This window comes from Scyliorhinus torazame, chromosome 7 (genome assembly GCF_047496885.1).
Source record: "Scyliorhinus torazame isolate Kashiwa2021f chromosome 7, sScyTor2.1, whole genome shotgun sequence".
In the NCBI taxonomy this organism is placed as follows: Eukaryota; Metazoa; Chordata; class Chondrichthyes; order Carcharhiniformes; family Scyliorhinidae; genus Scyliorhinus; species Scyliorhinus torazame.
This window is the reverse complement of record NC_092713.1, coordinates 221,907,774-221,934,169: the sequence shown is the minus strand read 5'-3', so window position 1 is coordinate 221,934,169 and position 26,396 is coordinate 221,907,774. Positions and strand designations below refer to the sequence as shown.

The 26,396-nt window shown below is 42.5% G+C and overlaps 1 protein-coding gene across 5 annotated transcripts in view; it reads left to right on the top strand.

Moving 5' to 3' along the window:
• The first annotated feature begins 9,388 nt into the window (after nt 1–9,388).
• The window catches only part of crebrf (creb3 regulatory factor), a 92,667-nt gene continuing 75,659 nt past the window's right edge, over nt 9,389–26,396 (top strand). For 3 of the 5 annotated variants that reach the window (XR_011948315.1, XM_072512087.1, XM_072512090.1), the window contains exon 1: nt 9,415–9,606. The gene's annotated coding sequence lies outside the window, so the exon portion shown is untranslated. Of the gene's footprint in view, nt 9,607–9,807; nt 10,044–26,396 lie in introns of those variants that run through there. The other 2 variants (XM_072512089.1, XM_072512088.1) reach the window with 2 other exon arrangements.

The following is a 26,396-nucleotide window of genomic DNA, read 5'->3' as shown; positions in this document are numbered from 1 at the left end:
GCTACTGAGTGACATAGATTGGGACCTGAATATTGAAGAGGACATTTAGGAAGGTCAGAAAGTTAGAAAAAGATGGAAGAGTGGCCATGTTAATTAATGATGGTATTGACACATTAGAGAGGAATGACCTTTAGGCAGAACGGTGATGTAGTGGTTAGCACTACTGCCTCATGGCGCCGAGGACCCAGGTTTGATCCCAGCCCTGGTCACTGTCCATGTGGAGTTTGCACATTCTGCCTGTGCCTGCATAGGTCTTACCCGCACAACCCATAGATGTGCCTGGTCGGTGAATTGGCCATGCTAAATTGCCCTTAATTGGGAAAAAAAAGAATTATGCACTCTTAAGTTTATTTAAAAAAATAGAGAGGAATGACCGAAAGTCAGGAAACCAGGATGTAGAAGCGATTTGGGTTAAGATGAGAAGTGATAAAGGCAAGAAGTCATTTGTGAGAGTGGTGTACAAGCCCCCTATTGTAACAACACGGTAGGACAAAATATAAAAGGGCAGCACGGTAGCATAGTGGTTAGCACAATTGCTTCACAGCTCCAGGGTCCCAGGTTCGATTCCCGGCTTGGGTCGCTGTCTGTGCGGAGTCTGCACGTTCTCCCCATGTGTGCATGAGTTTCCTCCGGGTGCTCCGGTTTCCTCCCACAGTCCAAAGATGTGCGGGTTAGGTGGATTGGCCATGCTAAATTGCCCTGAGTGTCCAAAATTGCCCTTAGTGTTGGGTGGGGTTACTGGGTTATGGGGATAGGGTGGGGGTATGGGCTTGGGTAGGGTGCTCTTTCCAAGAGCCGGTGCAGACTCGATGGGCCAAATGGCCTCCTTCTGCACTGTAAATTCTATGATTCTATGAAGACATAATGGGAGCTTGTCAGAAAGGTAGATGATAATTATGGGGGATTTTAATCTACATATAGATTGGAAAAATCAGATGGGCAAAGTTAGTGTAAATGAGGAGTTCATAGCATGTTTTCGGGATAGTTTCTTCGCACTTTCTAGAGCCAACCAGAGGACGAACTATATTAGACTTGATTTATGCAATGAGATAGGATTAATAGATAACCTCATAGTGAAGGCACCCCTAGGTAGCAGTGATCATAAGGTGATTGAATTGTACATTCAGTTTGAGGGAGAGAAGAGTGTGTCAAAGACTAGTGTTTGAAACTTAAATAAGGGAAATTATGGGGGCATGAGAGTGGAGCTAGCTAAAGTGAATTGACAAGTGGGCTTAAGGGATAGGTCAATAGAGGTTAAATTAAAGGGAGAGTTCAGAATACACAAAATACGCATATTCCAATGAGGAAGAAAAATTCCAAGGGGAAGACGCCCTATCCATGATTAACTAAAACAGGTAAAGACAGTTCTGCAAATATAGGGGAAGGTCAGAAGATTGGAAATAATATAAAGAACAGCCAAGAATGACAAAAAAATTGATGAGGGAATATTTAGAGTCTAGCAAAGGCAGATGGATAGTAAGAGTTTCTATAGATATTTAAATAAGAGTTAGCAAAGTGAGCATTGGGCCTATTGTTACGGCACCCGAGGCTAGTGCGCGATCAATTCCAGCCCTGTTTTACCCAGATTTACAATATAATTGAAATTAACAAATTCATTGTTAGAAAATACCCAAAGTCTTTGGTCTCTGGCTGCCCGATAGCTACAGTCACCAGGTTTGTAAATTTAAACACAATTAATGTTTATTAATAGCAATAGGTATGAGTAAATATGCAGCAAATACAATTGGTTAAGTATTATCAAATTTGTAACTCTTTCCCCCCTTTAACTCCCCACCCTCTACACACACACAAGACTGAAAAACACAGAGGGGAAAGAGAGGTGTGAAAAAAAATAAAAAGGATAAAATTCTCTGTTTCAGATGGATGTCTTCCAGTACACCTTTCCTCAGACGAGACCTTCGGTTGGAGGTTTTTGCTTTCAGTCTGTAACAGTGTTCACTGTAGATTCATTAAGGTCTAAAAAAAACTTCTCTGCAGGTTCAGAAAACAGCAGATAGGTAACATTTCTGGAAAAAGATAGACAACAGCACACAGCTTCTTCTCTCCACATCTAGGACCTGACTGTCATTCCTGGGCTCTCTGAAAACCATCCCACACGAGTAGGAACCAATCGCCACTGCCTGTCGTCAGGCAAAATTCGGCCTTTGGCTAATTTATCGGCCACCACCCAACCAATTGAACCAAATGCCTCAGATCTCTTGGGTGCCAGAAAGTCTGAGTTCTGCTTTTTAAAAGCTAAATCCTCAATAGCACAGTATACTGTTTTGCAATTTTTGAGTACCTCACTTCCTCTGCTCGACTTAAAGGTATCTGGTCATTAAATATTCATGGATCAAAGTGATGAAGACAAAGTAAAAGAAATTGGAAATATGGGAATCAACCGGAAGGGCCCTTACATTATAAAATGTGTGTCTGGGGAATTGATAATGGAAAGTAGGGAGATGGTGAATGAACTAAATAGGTATTTTGTATTGGTTTTCAATGTAGAGAACACAAGTAACACCCCAGAAATGTCTGTAAATCAAGAAATTGAAGGAAAGGGAGGGAGGAACTAAGGAAAATTATAATCACCAGGGAAGTGATATTGAGCAAATTGTTGGGTCGAAGGGCTGACAGATCCCCGGGTCCACATGGACTTCACCCTAGGATCTTGAAAAAATTGGCTAATGAGATAATAGATGCATTGGTTTTAATTTCCCTAGATTTGGGGATGGTTCCATTAGATTGGAAGATAGTAAATATAACTCCTTTATTCAACAAAGGAGGGAGATAGTAAGCCGGAACGATAGGCCAGTTAGCCTAACATCTGCCAGAGGGAAATTGTTAGACGCTATTATTAAAGATGTTATAGCAGGGTACTTTGAAAAAGTCAAGGCAGTCAGGCAGTCTACATGGTTTAGTGAAAGGAAAATCATGTTTAACCAATTTATTAGAGTTGTTTGAAGGCGTCACATGTGCTGTGGGTAAAGGGGAATGAGTGCATGTACTGTACTTAGATTTCCAGAGGGAATTTGATAAGGTGCCACATCAAAGATTATTGTGAAAAATAAAATGACATGGTGTAAGGGGTAACATATTGAAGACTTGTTAGCTAACAGGAAATAGAGTTGGCATAAAAGGGGCTTTTTCTGGTTAGCAAGATGTGACGAGTGGTGTGCCACAAGGATCAGTGCTGGGGTCTCAACTTTTTACAATTTATTTAAATGGCTTGGATAAAGGAACTAAAGGTAGGGTTACTAAATTTGCTGACAACCACTGCTGAAAGAGTGGTAGGAAAGTAAATCGTGAAGAGGACGCGAGGAAGCTACAAAGGGATATCGGTTAAGCAAGTGGGCAGAGTATAATGTGGGCAAATGTAAAATTATCCATTTTGGCAGGAAGAATAGAAAAAGCTTATTATCTAGAAGGTGAAAGATTGCAGAGGTCTAGATTCAGAGGGATCTGAGTGTCACAGTGCAAGAATCTCAAAAAACGAGTGTAAATGTACAGCAAATTATTAGGAAAGCTAATAGAATGCTCGAATTTATTGTGAGGGGAATTGATTACAAAAGTAGGGTGGTTATGCTTCAGTTTACAGGATATTGATTAGACCAAATCTGGAATATTGTGTACAGTGTTGGTCGCCTTATTTAAGGAAAGATGTAAATGTGATAGAAGCAGTTCAGAGAACATTTACTCAACTAATATCAGGAATGGGCGGGTTGTTTTATGAGGATAGGTTGGACAAGGTAGGTTTGTACCATTGGAGTTTAGAAGAGTAAGAGGTGACTTATCAAACCTTTTATGATCCTGAGGGGTCTTGTCTTGACAGGGTGGATATGGAGACGGTGTTTTCTCTTGTCAGAGAATCTAAAACCAAGGATCACTGTTTAAAAATAAGGGGTCGCTCATGTAAGACAGAGATGAGGAGTTTTTTTCCTTCAGCGGTTGTGAGCCTCTGGAACTCTCTTCCTTAAAAGGCGGTGAAGATAGTTTTTGAATATTTTTAAGGCAGAACTAAATAGATTCTTGATTAACAAGGTGGCGAAAGGGTATCTGGAATAGGCAGGAATGTGGGGTTGAGGTTACAATCAGATCAGCCATGATCTACTTGAATGGCCTCCTCCTCTTTCTAATTCATGTAAGTGTGTATTTTGACACATCTGAGGTAAATAATATTCTGATTTAAAAAAAACATAAATTTCTTATTGAACCACTTGAAATCAATGACCACAATCATATATTGTGCTCAACATGTATATTGTAGCTGTGAGGGATTGCAACAAGATGTAGCAACTTTAAGAAGAAACGACTGATGGCCTGGTTTGGGGAGTGGGGGTAATTGCAATGAGGCAATACATTTGTGGGATATTTTTTTATAAAGGGTTTAAGCCAGAGGAGAAAGGCCAAAGTCTAAAGTTGTTGAACCCAATGTCGAGTCCTGTGGGCAGTAACATGCTTAATCGCAAGGTGAGATGCTGCTTCTCCAGCTTCTGTTGGGTAATTCCATGTATTGCCTCAATGCAAACAACCCCTTCCCCCTCCCACACCAGGCCATCCAAGTTTTGTTCTTAACGTTGCTACATAAGTTTCAATCTCGCACAGCTACAGTTTAATATCTCAAACATTTCACCTTATCTTCAGTTCTGATGAAGAGCCAAATGGACTCAAATCAGTAATTCTGCTTTCTCTCCCTACAGATGCTGCAAGATTTGCTGCATTTCCCGAAAATTCTGTTCTTGTTTCAGATTCCAGCATCAGCAGTATTTTTCTTATTTCAACATTTATATTGTTCCTTCACTCACTGTGAACAACATTACAGAAGACCTGCTAGTACATTTTGTGTAGGGTGACCAAAGGCCCCCATTTACAGATGGCTGAAGGGGGAATTCAGCAATGATACCTCTTAAAACTGAATAGTTAGCATGACACTAGAGTAGTTTTACATAAATTACTTTATTAAGGATTGAGATGAATTATAGGAAGAGTACTGAGTAATCATTATTAACCATTAAACATGTATTTTTAGGACATAACAGTAATAAGTAATCAAATGGGATTTAGGATAGCTAACTTGACCAAAAGGACTTTACTTCTGACATCCTGTCTTTGTGAAACAATCCAGGGTGCTGGTTCTGTTGTTCTGTTTCTCACGAACAATCAGCACAGGCTGCTGAGATTGTACATAGCTGTCAGGATGAGGATTAATCATGGCTTGCTTGCAATTCTATTGGGTGAAGTTTTAACATTGCTTGCGATTCTATTGGATAAGTTTAAACATAGCAGCTTCAGGGATTGGATTGCGTCCAACTGGGAATGGCTATTGATTTTTGAAAGTTGTATATGTGCTGAATTTGTGTCTTTGTTCTGTAGAAGGATCTTGGCAGCTTTCCAGGACTTATAGCTCATGTACATGAATGCAAGCTTATAGAAAATAAAACCGTCTTCAGATTGTTGATGTGTCTGCTGCTCTTTGTACTGAGTTGAGCCACAGGCGAAAAGCCCATGTGGAAGCCGACTCAATACACAGGCCTTGAAACTGCTCCTACAGCGGCAGATCTGGATAAGGCACTATATGCCTCGGCAAACAATGCCTCTGGTTCACCAAACTTATCCCCCAATAAAAATTCTAATATTGACCGTACAGGCTCATCTCCGGAACCATGTGACTCCCAAGCTGCCCAGTGGTCAGTAAAATGTTGGCAGGGCATGTTCCCGATAAAGTCTTTAAATGTGCTCATTGTCCTCCCCAAATGAACCTTCCCCATTTTGGTTGGTCACAAACCAGGACTCAGTGGGAATATTTGACCACTTCACAGATTATTTGAGGGTATCCCCAAAGCATTTCCACTGTCCTCCTTAGAGTCTCCTGCTGTGACTGACTTCTAAGTAGAACAGTTGCTTCAAGGTTCTAATGCCAGACACACAAACAGCAGCGGAGTTTGTTTTGAATGATTAGTGCCTAACCACATGCTAGGATTGTTGACATGGGAGAGGGTGCTGCTGTTGGACTACCTTTCTTGACATTGGATTTGGAGCATCTTGTGAAGGCACCACTGGTGGTGGTATTCCAGTGTTTTTTGAGGTGCCTACTGTAGGTTGTCCAAGTCTCCGAAGCATGCCGGAGCACAGGAATCATGTCTGGACCACTACTCTAATCTCTGATTTTTGATCCAACAACTCAAGTACCTGACTCCAACTACTACCAGCTACATGTGTGGCAGTGTCTGCAGATTGAACATAGGCCTCAACAGCCATCTCAGAACCCATTGAACTGGACTGGAAGTAACTCATCCTCATTCTCAAGGAACTGGAAGAAGTTGCAGGCAGGATTGGGTGGTGGGTATTACATCTTCTAGTTCTCACAAGTTAGAAATAATTACACTTTGTTGGAGCTTCATCAAGTGTATTTCTTGCTGCTCTCAACATTGTTGCTGAAATTATGCCTTGTGATTCAGCACATGAAGGCAATGTAGCAGTAAAATTGTGGCACTCCAGTTGTTCTCAAGTAATTCTCAAGTATTAGTTTCTTTGTCTTTATAAATTATATGACAGCGGGGTTGGTTCCAATTGGTAAGAGGAATGGATACACCGAGGGCTTTAATTTATGCAGAGATCAAGCTCTCTGGCCACGGTGTGTGCACTCCAACATGCAGGCCCCACCAACTGAATCATCAGATAGCGTGTCGCTCGCCTGCAAGTAGCCTCGGATCCACAATTTCAATAATGGGGTGCTGATAACCAAACTAATGAGTGATAAGTGAAGCCATTGTGGAGCCAGATCAGAATTATCTCCTCAGCTTCAGATGTCATGGACCTTGGGTGACTGTGTGGAGTTTGCATGTTCGCCCCTTGTTTGCTTGGGTTTCCTCCAGATGCTCTGGTTTCCTCCCACAGTCAAAGATGTGCAGGTTAGGTGGGGTTACAGGGATGGGTTCAAGAGAGTGGGTACTCTTTCAGAGGGTTGGTGCAGACATCATGGGCAAATGGCCTCCTTCTGCATTGGAGGGATTCGATGATGTGATGATAGGTAGACTATCATCTGTATATAATATGAGTAGATCAGAATCATCTGTACGTGTATTATAAGTTATATGTTTTACTGTTGTAGTTCTAGCATCCAACCAGCAGGTGGTGCGAGTATGCAGGCACGTGACCTGGACGCACCATGTGTTCCAGTACAAGGTGTTAGTAAGAAGTTGATAGCAGTCACATATTAGAGTAGCTCTGTCGTACCTTAGTGTAAGTTAGTGTTAGACCATAATTTCCAACTGTATTGATCTTAGACATTTTAGTAATATGTTAGTTTAGTGTTAGTAATAAATAACTTTGTTTATATAATAAATAACTTTGTTTATAAAGCAAAGTCTAATGTTCTTTGTTCACACTACAATATCAAATTTCAACATCAGCCCAATCAAAGAACATTACATGGTACCTAGGAGTGGATGTCAAAAGAGAACAGTTACAGAAAGTTAGGTACGTCGAGGAGACACAAGAGAACAATCGGAGACTCAGAGAAAATCGGCTGTAAAACAAAATACTACCAGGATCGTCAAAACGATATGGAAGCATTGAAGACTCCCAGCCAACTTTTCACGACTGGTAATGTAGATGTGAACTGGTGTGCTTTCAAGCAACAGTTCACTTTTTACGTGCAAGCTCTTGGTCTCCAAGAAGCTTCAGACATGAGAAATGATGGTAGCCGGTCCCCAAGTAATTGAACTGTATAACACTTTTCAGTTCGCTTCGCAGGAAGACAAGTAGAGGTACTCAAAAATAATCGAGCAATTCGATAACTATTCCCATCCGCAAAAAAATAAACTTTCGAGCGTTATGCGTTCAGGGTGAGACTGCAAAAATCAGACGAAACCTTTGACTGCTTTGTCACAGGTCTACGATTCAAAGTGCAATTCTGCAATTTTGCAGACCTCCATGATTCATTGATAAAAGACCAAATTGTCTGCAATATGCTAAATTACGCAAGCAATTGCTGAGAGAAAATGATTTAAAACTAGCAGATGCCATAAAAATATGCAAGGCCAGTGAGATTGCACAAAAGCAAATCACTGAGATCCAGACACAAGAAAGTGGCGGGAAAAAAAGAAGGCGCGACCGATGCCATCTTTGTTGTGTCGCAGCGGGATCAGAAATGTGGTCTGGGCGGTGGCCATTTACAGAAATGTTCAGAGAACGCCCTTTTACGTCGGTGGTGCGGCAGAACGCACGGCCCGAGAAAATGCTCTGTGTCTGGCAAAACATGCGTCAGATGCTCCAAGAGAAACCATTTTGCCCAGCAATGCCTGTTGATTGCAAGAACACAGCAACCTAAGCATGTTAATGTAATAACCGAGGCTAAAAAAAATTGTGATTTGTCAATCATGCAAAGTGCAGCCCTGAACAAGCAAGCTGAGTTTAATGATGCACCAGGTAGCCTGGAAGGTTATTTTTTCGTGGACATGATCAATGAAGGTGCTGAACAACGAAACACAAAAGTAGAAGAAATAGCAAACCACTTGGATAATTGGACGATTCCGCTCATAATTAATCAAACCAGCACAAACCTCAAACCGGACACAACTGTATTGTCATAGACATTTTAGTAATTTGTTAGTGTAGTGTAAGTAATAAATAACTTTGTTTATAAAGCAAAGTCTAATGTTCTTTGTTCACACTACAATATCAAGATTCAACATCAGCCCAATCAAAGAACAGTCCATATGATTTGATGGATGAGTAGCATGTATGATCCTCGACAGCCCCATATCTAATGCATACAACTGCAAAGACAAAATATCGGCAGATGCTGAAAACCTGAAATACAATTCTGCAACCTGAATGCATTGACCTGAAACATTAACTCTTTCTTTCTCCACAGATGCTGCCTGACTTGCTGAGTATTTCCACATTTCCTATTTCATACAAAGCAAATGTTTTTAATACTTCCAATGGGATGCATAACAATAACATTTGTACTGTTATGACAATTATGTGGCATGAATATTTTCCTAGCTGTTAAGATCGGCGAAACGTGTGATGACTGATAGCTTGCTCTATTGAAACATGGAATTGTGAGGGCTGAGGTGCACCAAAATGATTTCACATTCATATAATCATAGATTGAACATATGTTTGAGGTGCCTATGCATTATTTACATTCATAGGGGAGGAAATCGTTTTTTTGGGTGCATTGCATAATAAATATTTCCAATGCATCCCCATGCTTAGCAACCTCAGAGAGAAATGAGCCTTGGAGCATTTTGGTTTCTGTTGCTGGATCTGGGGTGGGGGGAGGGGAGAAAGGTCCCAAGCACGCCCCCGATTGGCTGGCGGGCAGGCGCTGCCGGTATTGGCTGGTTTGTGCCCCCCCCCCCCCCCCCGGCCCGGTGAGCGCAGTCACGCGCTTTCCAGGAACCCGTCAGGAAGACTTCAACAAAACAAACGTGCGTCTCGCTGCTTCCCCCCCACCTCCTTACAGCCTCCCGGAGCGGGGAGCCATCGGCAGTAAATCAGCTTGGCAACACGCCCTCGACCCCTCTGGAGGTGGGTATGGGGGAAACTCTTGACATCTGAGAAGTTGTTTGTCGAAGCAGCGGCGATGGCAAGGTAATTGTTCTCCCCACAACCCAGCAGCTTGAAAAGTCACCGAGAGGGAGAGAGATGGAGGATGAGGGAAGAGGAAAGAAACTGGAGCCTCCTTTGATGTCATATGATTGATACCCTCGGTCAGCCAATTGGTAACGGCTCCGGGGGACAAGTCCTCCGTATACAGAAGCGGGTTAGCCAATGGGCGCTGCCGGTGGGCGGGTCCGGCCGAACTCTCGCCCCGCCCACGGCGGGTTTGTTTGTGTTGGTCGCCATGTTAGAAACCAGGGCTTCAAAACAATATAATGTGAGTGAGGCCAGGGCCGCCGCTGGAAGGCCAAAGGATCCTCGCTGGCAGCTCCGCTGATCAGATCCTGGAGTAAGAGAGAAGAAGCGATAACTTGTGGCTGTTTTTCGTGATGTCGGATGGATCAGCGAACCCGCCCACCAACCTTTATGTAAACACATGGCAGCATTTTGTTTGTCTCTGCAGCTGATGTTTAAAAGGGTTAACAGTGGAGGGGAAATCCGCTTAACCTTTAATTTAAAGTGTAGCCAGGTCAAACGACGGCTTTACTGTGCTCGTCCTATCCTACCATGGGAAGAATGTCTAATGTTTACACGTGCTGTGTGTTTACAAGTTGGTATGGCATAAGCTAGTTTTAAGGTTGCTTGGTAATTTGATGTGATGTGTACTTGGCGGTGGCTATATGAATATTGTCATTCTTGCGAACCGTATTTAACCCATGTGAATAGATACTTGCTGAGATTAATCATAATTTTCGTAAGATTGCAATTATTTGGACCATGCCCCTTTTTTCTGAAAAACTTACTTGTTGGAGCTTGCCTCCTGTTTTCTGCATAAATGTTGAAGGCACCTGATTAGAAATTTGTATGTTGTTTTAGTCCATTTTGAAGAAATTACTTGGTAGCACAAATACAAATGTTTTGAAATTAAACTTCCAAAGTGATGTTTAAAATATTTTATTCTCAAACCATTTTGGGAAGGGGAAAGCATTTAAATTGGTAAGTTGTGTTATATCAGAATGCTACCTTAGTGTAATGCCCAAAGATGTGTAGGTTAGGTGGATTGGCCATGATAAATTGCTCCTTTGTGTCCAAAAGATTAAGAAGGGTTACTGGGTTATGGCGATGGGATGGAGTTGTGTGCTTCAGTAGGATGCGCTATCCAAGGGCCGAGGCAGATACGATGGGCTGAATGCTTCCTTCTGCACTGTAGGCATTCTATGATATTGACGAGTAAAGTGACATGGATATGTTTCATTAAGAGGACACTGCTTCTCTTGCTTCTGGGTCAACCTAGATCCTAACAGTTTGATATCAGAGCTCAGCCAATGGCACTTTTCAATTCGTATATGTACCAATGTATGTTTCTCAGAAATTGTTTGTGGGTACGAATTGCCAATGGACTTGTAAATCCAGCTTGGGTTATTGAAGACATATCTAGCACTCACACTGCTGTCCTGGCCGTTATCAGCCAACTCAGCAAAGACTAAAAATCGAATCTGGCATCTTAAAGCTTGTAATGCTTAGCACCATCCTGCATAGGGTGGTGTTTATAATCGGCTAGTATATATTAGAGGCGATATAATACTGCAAGAATTAAATGTGACAAAGCTCATTCAGGCCGAAAATTGAGATTTAAAGGGTAATCTTTATTCTTGACTCTTGCGGTACGGCACGGTAGCACAATGGTTAGCGCTGTCGCTTCACAGGGTCCAGGGTTCGATTTCCGCTTGGGTCACCATCTGTGCGGAGTCTGCACATTCTCTGCGTGGGTTTCCTCCTGATGCTCCGGTTTCCTCCCACATGTCCTGAGAGGCATGCTTGTTTGGTGAATTGGACATTCTGAATTCTTCCTCAGTGTACCCGAACAGGCGTCAGAGTGTGGCGACTAGGGGCTTTTCACAGTGACTTCATTGCAGTGTTAATATAAGCCTACTTGTGACAATAATAAAGACTATTATTATAGTCACACAATTGGGTTCATTTATTGCAAATATGTTGTCATTTTAAAAAAAAATTTAGATTACCCAATTATTTTTTCCAATTAAAGGGCAATTTAGTGTGGCCAATCCACCTAATCTGCACATTTTTGGGTTGTGGGGGTGAAACCCACGCAAACACGGGGAGAATATGCAAACTGCACACGGACAGTGACCCAGAGACGGGATCGAACCTGGGACCTCAGCGCCGTGAGGCAGCTGTGCTGCCCAATGTGTTGTCATCTTTTGAGAGCGCAGCAAATTTAGCACACCACTTTGCTATGGCCAGTATTGACAAGTCAGTAGTGTGTCAATATGAAATGTTGTTGTTTTATAGTCAATATTTTACCTGAAATAAATATGTAAAGCAAAACTATGCTCTGGAGATCTTGGTGTAAATGTCAGTAACCCGACATGTGCACAAAGTTTCTATGATTCCATAAAAGATTATTATGACAGTGCTGCTGAGAAGCCTATTTTAAAAAATCTTAATCTGTGTTTCATGTTTCCCCTTGTGGGGCAATCTAGAATGAGAGGTCACAGATATAGCTTGAGTGGCAGTAGATTCAAAACTGAGATGAGGAGGAACTACTTCCAGCAGACAGGGTGGAGAATTTGTGGAACTCACTGTCCCATAGCGCGGTGGAGTCTGAGTCATTAAATGGTTTCAAGAAGGAATCATAGAATTTACAGTGCAGAAGGAGGCCATTCGGCCCATCGAGTCTGCACCGGCTCTTTGAAAGAGCACCCTACCCAAGTCCACACCTCCACCCTATCCCCATAACCCAGTAACCCCACCCAAGGGCAATTTAGCATGGCCAATCCACCTAGCCTGCACATCTTTGGACTGTGGGAGGAAACCGGAGCACCCGGAGGAAACCCACGCAGACACGGGAGAACGTGCAGACTCCGCACAGACAGTGACCCAAGCCGGGAATCGAACCTGGGACACGAGCTGTGAAGCATTTGTGCTAACCACTATGCTACCGTGCTGCGAAGGAGATAGATATATTTCTGATTTTAAAAACTGGTTAAAGGGATATGGGGAACAGGTAGGGAGGTGGATTTGAGACCAGGAACATGATCTGTTTGAATAGCAGAGCAGGCTAGAGGCTAAATTGCCTATTTCTCATTCCTATGTTTATTTAAGAGCACCATTGGATGATATTTGTGGAGGGAGAAACACAGTTAATGTTTCAATTCCATATTCTACAGAATTGTAGATCTGTACAAAACCAGTTCTGTAAAAGGGTCATATGTCTTGTGTGTTTCTCACTCCACAGATGCTCCCAGACCTACTGAGTTTATCCAGCATCTATTTATATTTCAGATTTCCAGAATCTGCAGTATTTGGCTTTTATTAGATAATATTTTATTCCTCTATTAAAAAGCTAGACATCCAGTATTTTCTGTCAGTAAATTTGATGCATGATGTGATATATTTTTTATTTTATAAACAAAACTTTATTAAAATAACAAATATTTAAACTTTCAAACTTCACAGTTCTAACACTAACAGATTATATGTAGTTTCTTAACTTTAACACACAAGGTCCCATGAAGCAGCACTTGAGCATTAAAATTACAGCTCACGTTCCGTTTACACATTCAGGCAAAGGCAGCACTTTTGTTTCAGAAGCAATCATTCTTCTGTTAGGACATCTCTTTCAGAATCCTTTTTCAAAGCCTTCTCTCGCTGTGGCATTTTCCATGACCTGTTCCATGGCTGCTTACATCATTAAGCTAGCAGGCTTATGACCTGACTGGCTGCTCGCCACAGTTTTGCACTTCCAGGTTTCCTGACCTCTCTCCGTAGCTGCCCATCTGCTTCTGCCTTTGTTCCCAAAAGGATTTCTCTCTCTCACACACACACCCTCTCTCTCACACTCACTCGCATTCACACTCACTCTCTCACTAAAATGCGATTTTGTATCCAAAAGGTGGGCAGAGTGCTCTTTCCTGAACCTTTTTCGTTCTAGATGTTTCTTACGATTACAGACAATTTACATTCTATACAAAACATTTTTGTTCATTTTTAAAAAAACAAGCAAACATGTCATGACCAGAGGAGGGGCAATATTGGATTTCGTACTTGGTAATGAACCAGGGCAAGTGATAGATTTGTTAGTGGGGAAGCATTTTGGAGATAATGACCACAATTCTGTGACTTTCACTTTAGTAATGGAGAGGGATAGGTGCGTGCAACAGGGCAAGGTTTACAATTGGGGGAAGGGTAAATACGATGTTGTCAGACAAGAATTGAAGTGCATAAGTTGGGAACATAGGCTGTCAGGGAAGGACACAAGTGAAATGTGGAACTTGTTCAAGGAACAGGTACTACGTGTCCTTGATACGTATGTCCCTGTCAGGCAGGGAAGAGATGGTTGAGTGAGGGAACCATGGTTGACAAGAGAGGTTGAATGTCTTGTTAAGAGGAAAAAGGAGACTTGTGTAAGGCTGAGGAAACAAGGTTCAGACAGGGCGTTGGAGGGATACAAGATAGCCAGGAGGGAACTGAAGAAAGGGATTAGGAGTGCTAAGTGAGGGCGTGAACAATCTTTGGCGGGTAGGATCAAGGAAAACCCCCAAGGCCTTTTACACATATGTGAGAAATATGAGAATGGCTAGAGCGAGGGTAGGTCCGATCAAGGACAGTAGCGGGAGATTGTGTATTGAGTCTGAAGAGATAGGAGAGGTCTTGAACGAGTACTTTTCTTCTGTATTTACAAATGAGAGGGGCGATATTGTTGGAGAGGACAGTGTGAAACAGACTGGTAAGCTCGAGGAGATACTTGTTAGGAAGGAAGATGTGTTGGGCATTTTGAAAAACTTGAGGATAGAAAAGTCCCCCGGGCCTGACGGGATATATCCAAGGATTCTATGGGAAGCAAGAGATGAAATTGCAGAGCCGTTGACAATGATCTTTTCGTCCTCACTGTCAAAAGGGATGGTACCAGGGGATTGGAGAGTGGCGAATGTCGTGCCCCTGTTCAAAAAAGGGACTAGGGATAACCCTGGGAATTACAGGCCAGTTAGTCTTACTTCGGTGGTAGGCAAAGTCATGGAAAGGATACGGAAGGATAGGATTTCTGAGCATCTGGAAAGACACTGCTTGATTAGGGATAGTCAGCACGGATTTGTGAGGGGTAGGTCTTGCCTTACAAGTCTTATTGAATTCTTTGAGGAGGTGACCAAGCATGTGGATGAAGATAAAGCAGTGGATGTAGTGTACATGGATTTTAGTAAGGCATTTGATAAGGTTCCCCATGGTAGGCTTCTGCAGAAAGTAAGGAGGCATGGGATCGTGGGAAATTTGGCCAGTTGGATAACGAACTGGCTAACCGATAGAAGTCAGAGAGTGGTGGTGGAAGGCAAATATTCAGCCTGGATCCCAGTTACCAGTGGCATACCGCAGGGATCAGTTCTGGGTCCTCTGCTGTTTGTGATTTTCATTAATGACTTGGATGAGGGAGTTGAAGGGTGGGTCAGTAAATTTGCAGATGATACGAAGATTGGTGGAGTTGTGGATAGTGAGGAGGGCTGTTGTCGGCTGCAAAGAAACATAGATAGGATGCAGAACTGGGCTGAGAAGTGGCAGATGGAGTTTAACCCTGAAAAGTGTGAGGTTGTCCATTTTGGAAGGACAAATATGAATGCGGAATACAGGGTTAACGGTAGAGTTCTTGGCAATGTGGAGGAGCAGAGAGATCTTGGGGTCTATGTTCATACATCTTTGAAAGTTGCCACTCAAGTGGATAGAGCTGTGAAGAAGGCCTATGGTGTTCTAGCGTTCATTAACAGAGGGATTGAATTTAAGAGCCGTGAGGTGATGATGCAGCTGTACAAAACTTTGGTCACCTCATTTTAGGAAGGATGTGGAAGCTTTGGAAAAGGTGCAAAGGAGATATACCAGAATATTGCCTGGAATGGAGAGTTGGTCTTATGAGGAAAGGTTGAGGGTGCTAAGCCTTTTCTCATTAGAACGGAGAAGGATGAGGGGCGACTTGATAGAGGTTTATAAGATGATCAGGGGTATATATAGAGTAGACAGTCAGAGACTTTTTCCCCGGGTGGAACAAACCATTACAAGGGGACATAAATTTAAGGTGAATGGTGGAAGATATAGGGGGGGATGTCAGAGGTAGGTTCTTTACCCAGAGAGTAGTGGGGGCATGGAATGCACTGCCTGTGGAAGTAGTTGAGTCGGAAACATTAGGGACCTTCAAGCAGCTATTGGATAGGTACATGGATTACGGTAAAATGATATAGTGTAGATTTATTTGTTCTTAAGGGCAGCACGGTAGCATTGTGGATAGCACAATTGCTTCACAGCTCCAGGGTCCCAGGTTCGATTCCGGCTTGGGTCACTGTCTGTGCGGAGTCTGCACATCCTCCCCGTGTCTGCGTGGGTTTCCTCCGGGTGCTCCGGTTTCCTCCCACAGTCCAAAGATGTGCCGGTTAGGTGGATTGGCCATGATAAATTGCCCTTAGTGTCCAAAATTGCCCTTAGTGTTGGGTGGAGGTGTTGACTTTGGGTAGGGTGCTCTTTCCAAGAGCCGGTGCAGACACAATGGGCCAAATGGCCTCCTTCTGCACTGTAAATTCAATGATAATCTATGATTAATCTAGGATGAAGGTTCGGCACAATATCGTGGGCCGAAGGGCCTGTTCTGTGCCGTATTTTTCTATGTTCTATGACATGAATATAGTCTGTTGTAGTCTTTTCCCATGTCATTGGGCATCAGCAATCACCTTTTCTTTTGAAAACCTTTGCATTAGTTCTGTCCAAGTAGTCCTGGTATTATCAGGCTGAAACATGGTCTCCATACTTTTACATAACAAAACTTCATCAATACTTCACATAGATTCACATAGAACATGCTGTGCAGAAGGGGGCCATTCGGCCCATCGAGTCTGCACCGACCCATTTAAGCCCTCACTTCCATCCTATCTCCGTAACCCAATAACCCCTCCTAACCTTTTTGGACACTAAGGGCAATTTAGCATGGTCAATCCACCTAACCTGCACGTCTTTGGACTGGGAGGAAACCGGAGCACCCGGAGGAAACCCACGCAGACACGGGGAGAACGTGCAGACTCCGCACAGACAGTGACCCAGCTGGGAATCGAACCTGGGACCCTGGCGCTGTGAAGCCACAGTGCTATCCACTTGTGCTACAGTGCTGCCCAAGTTATATGCAGTTGTCTGGCTTTACCAGCAGTGTTTTGTTTTCACTTGATCGTAAGACAGATTGTTGTTGTTGATTGTTTTTGCAGCATTCTTCAGTTTGGTATATTTATCAATGTTTTAGTGTCCTGCTTTTGCTGCCTGTTGAGGATAGCTGAAAATAATTGGTAACAGCTGGTGCATTTGGACAGTGTCAAATACCAGTCATTGCATGTTGAAAAGTTTACTGACTATTCTGACTACATTTGTACCAGCACTTCAGCCTCCAGATTTTGTATTCCACCATGGATGATGCTCTCTGTGAAATGGCAAATCAGCTTCAGTCCTTCATCTGTTCCTCCTGACCAGATCTGATTGTCGTCACTTCCTGTGTCACCATTGTAATAGGAATTTGACCCTTTTGGAACTCCACGAGTTCCTGCAGTTTCTTTCATTACCATCTGCTGCCTTGTGAGTGGCTCTCTCCCTTGTTGGGGTTGCTCCCCTCTTTGGTCTCGGGATCTCTGCTTTCTTCCGAATCTGCCTTTCCACACTATCTTTCTTTTCCATGTCAGGATTCTTCCTGCTGGATGAAGTTCCCATGCTGGGGCTTCTTAGCCTGTCGTCCTTCATTAATTCTGTCAAGGTATTCTGTTTTGCGTTTACGTACTTCAGCCATCACCATTTGTACCTGTGCTGTTGTTAGTGGATAGGGCTTGCATGGGACAGCATTCCTGATAGCTACATCTTGCTTAATTAATTTTGTACGTCCCACGTTATTCCCCGTCTTTCCCTCCCCCTCGGCTCTATGTGACTAATGGCCCTTTCTGGTCATTTTGATTTTCCACTCGAAGGTAACTCAATTAATTATCCCAGTTTGTGAATGTTTCCTCATTTGTCCAATATAATTTGAGGAATGTCAAATTCAGAATTGTCTGGATTTATCTCATCTCCATTTCTCCCTGAGTTACAACGACTAATACTTCCTCCTTATGGGGCACAGGGCTAAATCGCTGGCTTTGAAAGCAGACCAAGGCAGGCCAGCAGCATGGTTCAATTCCCGTACCAGCCTCCCCGAACAGGCGCCGGAATGTGGCGACTGGGGGCTTTTCACAGTAACTTCATTTGAAGCCTACTTGTGACAATAAACGATTTTCATTTCATTTTTTAATTTCTTTCCTTCTCTATCAAAATAATTTCTTTGCTTTTCAACCTGACCCATACTGTGAGGCATGATGTGATATTAAGCTGGGTGGAGCTTAATACGAGCTGGGAGTTGAGTAAAGATGGGTACAAGCTTTTGTTTGATACCTCCCAAACCTCACGTGATAAGTTTTGTTGACTTGGTCTGAATTTACCTCCACTGACCTGAAGCGGGTCTGGGAGGGACTCTATTCAGTGTCCTCCTCTTGGGTTGGGGCTAATTACAGAAACTTTGTGGGCTTCTGGTGCAATGGAAGCTCACTGCATTTTCAGTCCAGAAGAGGAGGTCATTAAAAGGGAAGAATCTTAAACAGATTGTGTTTTTATTAATCCACTAGATATGGGTGAAGCCTAAAAGTAAGAATTGGATCAAATCTGAGAGGGGAGGAGAAGAGACCCGGTGTAGAGCTTCTCCCTTTAGAAGGTTAGAGTTTCTGCCAGTGTCTCTCGGACTACTACCACCCCTTCATTGTACTAGTTACTGCACACTTGTTTCCTTCGTTTTTGTAGGGCAGAACAATGCCTTCCCAGCAGAGAGGGATATAGGGAAATGGATGGGAACGCGCAAGAGGCTTCACTGTTGCTATTTGTGTTTTCACCAATTTAGAACAGTGTGGATGAAAATGCATATCTAGACTTGAGCGTAATTTTAAATTATCAGTTTTTGTTCTGTTTTTTGTATTGGGAAGACTAAAGTAATTGTTTTCAGTCCTCCCTCCAAACTTTATTCCCTAGTTAACGGCACCAGCCCACTGCCTGGCAACAGAACTTAAGCCAGTCTATTTGCAACTTTGATGTCACATTTGACCCCAAGATGAGTTCCCACCCTCATATTTGTGCCATTACTAAAACTGCTTATTTCCATTCCCATAAGATTGCCTGACCCTGCTCTGCCTCATCTGCTGCTGAAGCTCTCATTCATGGCTTAGTTACCTCTAGACTTGACTATTCTAATGCGCCATTGGTTCTCCCACATGCTCCCTCTGTAAACTTCTGTTGTCCATGTCTTAACTTGCAGCATGTTCCAATACCCCATCATCCTATGATCACTAACCTCATTGGTCCCTGGCCAAGCAGCGCCTTGATTTTAACCTTCTCAACCTTGTTCTCAAATTCATTCTTGGCTAGCCACTCCCATCTCTGCAATCTTTTCCAACCCCAACCCTCTGCGATATGTACACTCTTCTAATTCTAGCCTCTTGTGCATTCTGTGATCAATACAGGATTTTAGATATATTGGATGATAAGCATTTGGCAATTTGAGGGTTAAAAGCCTTGGTTAGTGTGTTTGACTGCAGTAGTCAAGATTTTAAAAGAATCTTGTTTTGCAACACCATAAAGTTTTAGGAGCCAGAGGTTAAATTGGCTCATCCTAAGAGCCTGGGCTAATGCACTGTTTGACATGGGGGATGGATGCCTCTGGAGGGGTGATATGTTTTCAGCCTGGGGGTTGGTGTGTTTTCAGCCTGGAAGGGGGCAGGGAATTGGTGTATTTGCAGCCTGGAAGGGATGGGGGGGGAGTTTGTGTATTTTCAGCCTGGAGCGGGGAGGGGAAGAGTTGGTGTGTTTTCTACCTGGGGGGGGTGGGGGGCGCGATAGAGTTGGTGTGTTTTCAGCCTGGAGGGGGGTAGAGTTGTGTGTTTTTAGCCTGAGAGGCAAGGGTGTGGGTTGGTGTGTTTTCAGCCTGGGGAGTTGTGTTCTAATCTGGCAAATACCTAGACCAACAAGTAAGGTCTTTTGCTCTCAGGATAGTTTAAAAAAAAAAAAGATTAATAGTATTTGAGGCAGTGCACACTTTTCTGAGCACAAGTGAGAAGCTGAAGCAAACCAGTTGAAATAGCTTTTAGACAACATCCAGCCAGAGTCTGCAGGGGTTCTAACAGGAGCCAAATCTGTTCTGGAAAGCATGTATAATCGCTCTACCATTGAGATGTAAAATGGATTGAGAATGGTATGTTTTTCCTTTCTTGTTGTTTAATTAGAGCTAATAATTAAGGGTATTGTATTTACTGCATTTAGTAGTATTATTGAGGGGGTAATTGTGAACTATTTTCAGGTGTGAGTTTACCGTGTTAATAAAGTTTTAATACCAAATCCCTATTTATTCGTGCAATTACTCCTGGAGTGAAGTATTCTTTCCAATCCTGGAGTGAAGTATTCTTTCAGCATAGTCTTAATAAACTAAAATATTGGGGTTTAGGACCAGTATCCTAGCCACTGTTGGGGGTCATAATAATTCCCAATTATAATTACTCCACCATTGACAGATGTGCATTCAGTTGCCTGGGCACTTAAGGTCTGAAATTCTGTGCCCCTCCCTCGTTTTCATCTGTTAAGCCACTCCTTAAAACCTATTTCTTTGACCAACATTTTATCTTATCCAATATTTACTAATGTGGCTTTGTGTCCCACTCCAGTGTAATGTCTTGGGACAGTTCATTCATTAGGTTAAAGGACTATTGAATGTATGTTCTTGTTACATGGTGATACTTCCTGTGCTTTGATCATAATGAGTCAAAGTACAAAGGAAAAATAAATGTGTCTGTTAGAGGGTCAAAAAGCTGACTTAATGCAATATATGGTCAATGAGGATCATGTATTTGGGTCTGTAATGAAGAGAAGTAACACTGCTTTAAATCACAAAACTGTTGGGATTAACATTAACATGATGATTAACGAGAGGCCATTAGCTTGTGCTTTTCACATTCAGATATAAAACTTAAAGCGCATGATTTTGATGACACACTTTGTTTCAAGATTTCACTGTTTTAAACAGCACAATATAGTCTCAGAAATAGAACTGCACCCAGGTGAGGAGGAGTTGGGGCATGTATTGATATGCCACCCTAAAAACACCTGTTCAAGAGAAAATAGCCCTTAATTCCACTTTTTACTATTTAGCTAGACAAAATAGTTATACATTTCTGCGGCAGTCCCGACGTGCTGATTCCAGTGGACCATTCCACTTCTTCCCCGGCCCCTGCAAACTGACTATTTTGATTTAGAGACTTTGAACAGTTCCATGGGACTTGCCTGAATAATTACCCAGGAAATGTTAGAAAAATCGTACTCTAACCCCGGGTAACTTTCCAACTGACCCTTTGACTACCCCACCACCTCTCCTCCTGACCTGACCTACCAAGCCAAATACCAAATAACCCCCACCAACTCGATGTGCCTAACCTACCTACCTGCCACCTCAGCAGCCTGCCACCCTGTCCATTATCTGAACCTGAAACATTAATTCTGTTTATTTCCACCGTTGCTGCCTTGCCTGCTGAGCATTTCCAGCATTTTCTTGTTCTTATTTTTGATTTTCAACACTGCAGATGGTGGAAATCTGAAATTAAGACAGAAATGCAAGAAATCCTGAGGTGAAGGACTGTGGAGCTAAAACCCTCTGTTCATTCCATAGATACTGCCTGATTTACTGAGTGTTTTGAGCATTTTCGGTTGAAATTGTTCTGCTTAAAATTGAACAGTAAATAAAATTTGATATCAAAGATTGTCCATATTTTTAAGGATGACTTGAGTTTTATTTCTGAAATATTACAATGTTTTGATACTAATGTGCAAATAATTTTCATTCTAGAATGAGATATAATAACAAACATAATAACATATATTTTACATATGAGATGCAGAAGATCAAAGCGGGATAAACCTTCAAAGTTTTGACACTAGTCTAGTTATTACAGTAATCTGACACCTATTCACCCAATAGCTTGAAATAATGAGGCCCAAAAGCTTGACTGTTAAAGTAAGAAATCAACATGTGACTTATGGTTGGTTGCTAGTAATTCAGTTAATCTGTTTTCATAGACAGATGGGCTAAATAAGGATTAAACTTGCATTGCAGCTCAAGATCCCATCTTGACTTGCTTGGAGGTTCTTTAATGCCTGAAGTATGCAAGAATTAACGCCCCCTATATCCGAACATTCACTAGATAAATTGTATAGACTGGCCATAGTTGCCACAAAATTTGCCATTACGCCCTCCTTACACATGATTTTGATAGTTGATTTAAATTGCTTATTAGGGTTTCTATTTTCACACACTTTTCATGGTTTGTGTTTATGCTAGAACAAATAAGATTTTTATTTAAAAGAAAGTTGATACATTGCAAATTTAAAAAATGTTGATTCTGATATGGAATCAAAAGTTGGCATGAATAAGAGTTTGAAATCATTTATGCAGACATTATGATGGTTTAAAATTTTGAAATGATATTCTGAAGTTGTTGACTACGTGCTTTGCTCTTGTCAGGTACAGATCTACACAACCTATATAGTGCATATTCAGATAAAAGGGGTGTTTATTTTTGCATACTTCAGGCATTAAAGAGCTTCCATGCAGGTCAAGATGGATCTTGAGCTGCAATGCAAGTTTAACCCTCATTTAGCACAAGATACCATCCTGGTAAAGGAGTAGGTAAAGTACACACTTGGAACTTCAAGTATTGCTAAGGTACAGTTTGGTAATTAAGTTGGTTGTTGGAAATCAACTGATTGCACGAGGTTTGCAAAAGTCAAAAGACATTTGAGACTTTCTAGGATGCGGTCAAGACTTTACCATTACTCCAACAATTTCCCCAGAAATTATCTGAGGACTTCACTGAAAGAGAATGCGTGCTGTGCTACTGTAATATTGCAGGCCTTATAGGAGTCGCCATGAAAAAGGGTGTGCTTGACCATATGAATCTTGCCAGGTTGGAACTGCCTTGACCTGGAGGCGATGAGGTCAGTCAGAGCAGCACAAGCAGCTTCTGGAGGGCAATCTATAGGAGGCACAGTCAACCCCAGGGTCTTCAGAGAAGTCTACTCGTACATTAACATATCAAGAATAGTAGATGACGCAGCTGAAGCACCTATTAACTGGTCCTTGAACATTACTGGGATTCATTTGCCAGTTGTTGCTGTTATAATTCTATATTCTATCTTTTGCTGTAAAAGCCAGATCTACTAATGGTATTTTCATCCTCATTCTTTAAACCTTCCACTGTAATGGTATCTGCAACTTAGCACAATCTAGCAATGCTACTGATTCAACAATCCCAAAATTGGAATTTTCAGTCTTTTAAACAATCTGATAAACGTGGCATATGGTTACCAGTTGTCTGTATCCAACCCACCCCACCATTGTTGATCTTATTGACTCTGCCAGCAGTTCAGCCCTCACTCCAACCCTCTACGCACCCATCTCCAAAATGTCCATTCACTTGTGAACAAGCCCCCCCCACCACCCATGAGCTTATTGTGGATGCTTGCATCAAAGTCATGGGCTTAATGGCAACCTGGTTGAGGTGTGGTGAGATCTTTCCTTTAATGAAACCTCACCACCTGGCTGCATCTTCCAACACTCACCCATGGTGGTGTGGCAATAAGATCACACCTTGGCCTGGCACTTTTCTCTGCATCTCTTGTTCCATCCTCTTAAAATCAACATTCTGTATTGTTCCGGTACGGTAAAAGATCTTAACACCGAGGTCAAACTCATTGGCCATCTTCTGAAGCTTGGCCTTGCAAGGTCCTCATCTGACTTCTACAATGGAAGAGATGTGAAGCATTGCCCTCTCCCTTTCAGACAATGTGGCACCTGAGGTGTCCCACCCAATTGGCTGCTGTCCAATAGTGCCTGGTGCATCTCCCTGTGAGGATCAGCCTTAACTGGCCTATCTCCTATCACATATGTTTTAGGATATCTCCACCAAGACCTCTAGTGTCATGACTGAGAACCTGTGCACTCTCTTTGTTGGTCCTTGGCCAACCACGTTGTGTGTCGGTCAACTTACTCACACCTTCAGTGGAAGTGGCTACATATACCACTACAAGAAAATTGCTTCTCATTGATGCTTGAATGCTACATTTGCAGTTGGCTATTGTAGTGCTTCCAGACAGATTAAAATCATGGTAATGAACAATTCGCTTTAAAATTGCTGGCTAAAGTATCTTATTAGGAAAGCATTTTACCTTATCACAGCTCTCAACATGTTGTGAAATGCTTGGAATATCTCCATGAAGTGTTTTCACTGTTGCATAGACAAAATATAGCTTGATATATTGCGAGCACTTGGTGTCCACAAATCTTTCTTCCTGTATAACAATTAGATATAATGCTTTATCTATCTGTGTATGGTGGAAACTGTCTATGTATGTCAACATTAGGGCAGCAAAGTGGCACAGTGGTTAGCACTGCTGCCTCACAGCGCCAGGGGCCCAGGTTCAATTCTGGCTTGGACGACTGTGTGGAGTTTTCACGTTCTCCATGTGTCTGTGTGGGCTTCCTCCGTACTTTGCTGAATTGGCCATGCTAAATTGCCCCTTGGTCTCCAAAGATGTGTAGGTTAGGTGGGGTTGCGAAGATAGGGAAGGGGAGTGGACCTAGGTAGGATACACTTACAAATGATTGGTGCAGACTCAGTGGGCCAAATGGCATCCTGCACTATAGAGATTCTATGATTATGCGCATTTAAGATTGGAATTTTATTTAGTGTTTTCTTTACAATGTAGTTGTAGACCTTCTGCCAGTAGATGGCACTGTGGTGCTTCCTTTTTCCATTGCTCAGCCTGCATAAACTTCAAAACCTTCCTATCTGTGGTAACTTCGACATCTTTGTAATTTGCCTTTGAATTTCTCAACTTCGTTCAAAATAATTTCAATATTTGTGTGCGTGATGTTTCTGTTTTTAATATTTGTGCTGCAGTCACTGATGTGAATGGCGTTAATTTTTGACTTTCGTTGTCTGCTAGCTTATGACTGGTCCTAGCTTGCTAATAAACATGTTGGGCTAAATCTGTTCTTGATTTTCTTGGCTGTTTGCCCCACAAACTTTGCTCTGATTAAGCATCTTAAAACCATACTTTTCTTTCCCCCAGTTTCCTCTTGCTTCTAACCAACCCCCTGATGCTCACGAGTGTTCCACTGACTACACAGCGCTCGGGTGCCTGAGAAATAAAGTTGGTGCTTGTTAAATACCCTACTTTTATTCTTATTTGTGTTTGTTTTGCTAAATTTCGACTTTGCAGCACTCCTTGGAGGCTGGATAGTTGGGTAGTTTTTTTAAAAAAAAGAAAAGATACCGTATTTTGACAGGACTTTCCATTCCTAAAATCTCTACCACCTAGAAGAACAAGGGCAGCAGGTGCTCAGAGAACACCACAACCTGTAATTTCTCCTCCCACACAGTAACCTGATTTGTCAATAAATCGCTGTTCCTGCATTGTAGCTGTGTCTAAAAGTCCTGGAATCCCTTCCTAACTGCCTGTAGGAATATCTTCACATATGGGCTGCACTATTCAAGAAGGTGGCTCGCCACCACATTTTCAAGGGCTATTAGGGATGGGCAATAAATGCTGGAATTGCCAGTGATGCCCACATCCATTAACAAATTTTAAAAATGCCCAATTATGCCTCTCAGGGTGTCCCAGATTACTTCGCATCCAATTAATTACTTTTTATTTGAAATGTACTAGCTTTGGTTACCTGGATATAAGGTCTCGTAGACAATAAAGTGAACATGATTAGACTGTCAGTATTTTTGTCGTGATGATAGCAAACAGATGTTGGCCAGCAATTTCTGTGAAGCGTGCAATATATTTCTATCGGCATGGTAGCACAGTGCTTAGCGCTGTTGCTTCGCAGCTTCAGGGTCACAGGTTCGATTCCCGGCTTGGGTCACGGCCTGTGTGGAGTCTGCACATTTTCCCTGTGTCTGCGTGGGTTTCCTCCCGGTGCTCCGGTTTCCTCCCACAAGTCCCGAAAGACTTGGGTGAATTGGACATCTGAATTCTCCCTCTGTGTACCCGAAAAGGCACCGGAGTGTGGCGACTAGGGGCTTTTCACAGTAACTTAATTGCAGTGTTAATGTAAGCCTACTTGTGACAATAATAAAGATTATTAAATTATTATCCACAAGATCCAGTGGAATGTGCAAATCGTTTATCTCCTACTTGAAGGAGAGTACCTTCGACAGTGCAGCACTCAGTGATAGTTTCTGTCTAAATCAGGCTTGATCACCTTTTCACTCGGTGAAGGGGATGGGTGCATTTGCATTTTCTCCTCACTCAAGCAGCCGATCAAAGAATTTCTGAAAGATAAGGTTTAGCAGAACAAACTGAATTTCAAAAACATTGGGGTTTTGAGTAAAGAAAATGACTGCTGAGCAAAAGATAGGCAATGCAACAGCAATAAACTATGGATTTTTAAGAGTAAGTAATAAAATTGATCAGATCGCTGCCTCTCTCGCTGCCTCTCCCGCTGCCTCTCTCCCTCTTTCTTTCCCCGCTCGCCCTCTTTTCTTCCCCCTCCTAGCTCGCCCTCTCTTCTTCCACCCCCCCCCCCCTTGCTTGCCCCCTCTTTCTCCCCCACCCCCATTGCTCACCCTCTTCTCTCTTTTCCCCCCCAAAAAAAATCACTCCTTTTCAGTCCACAAAAC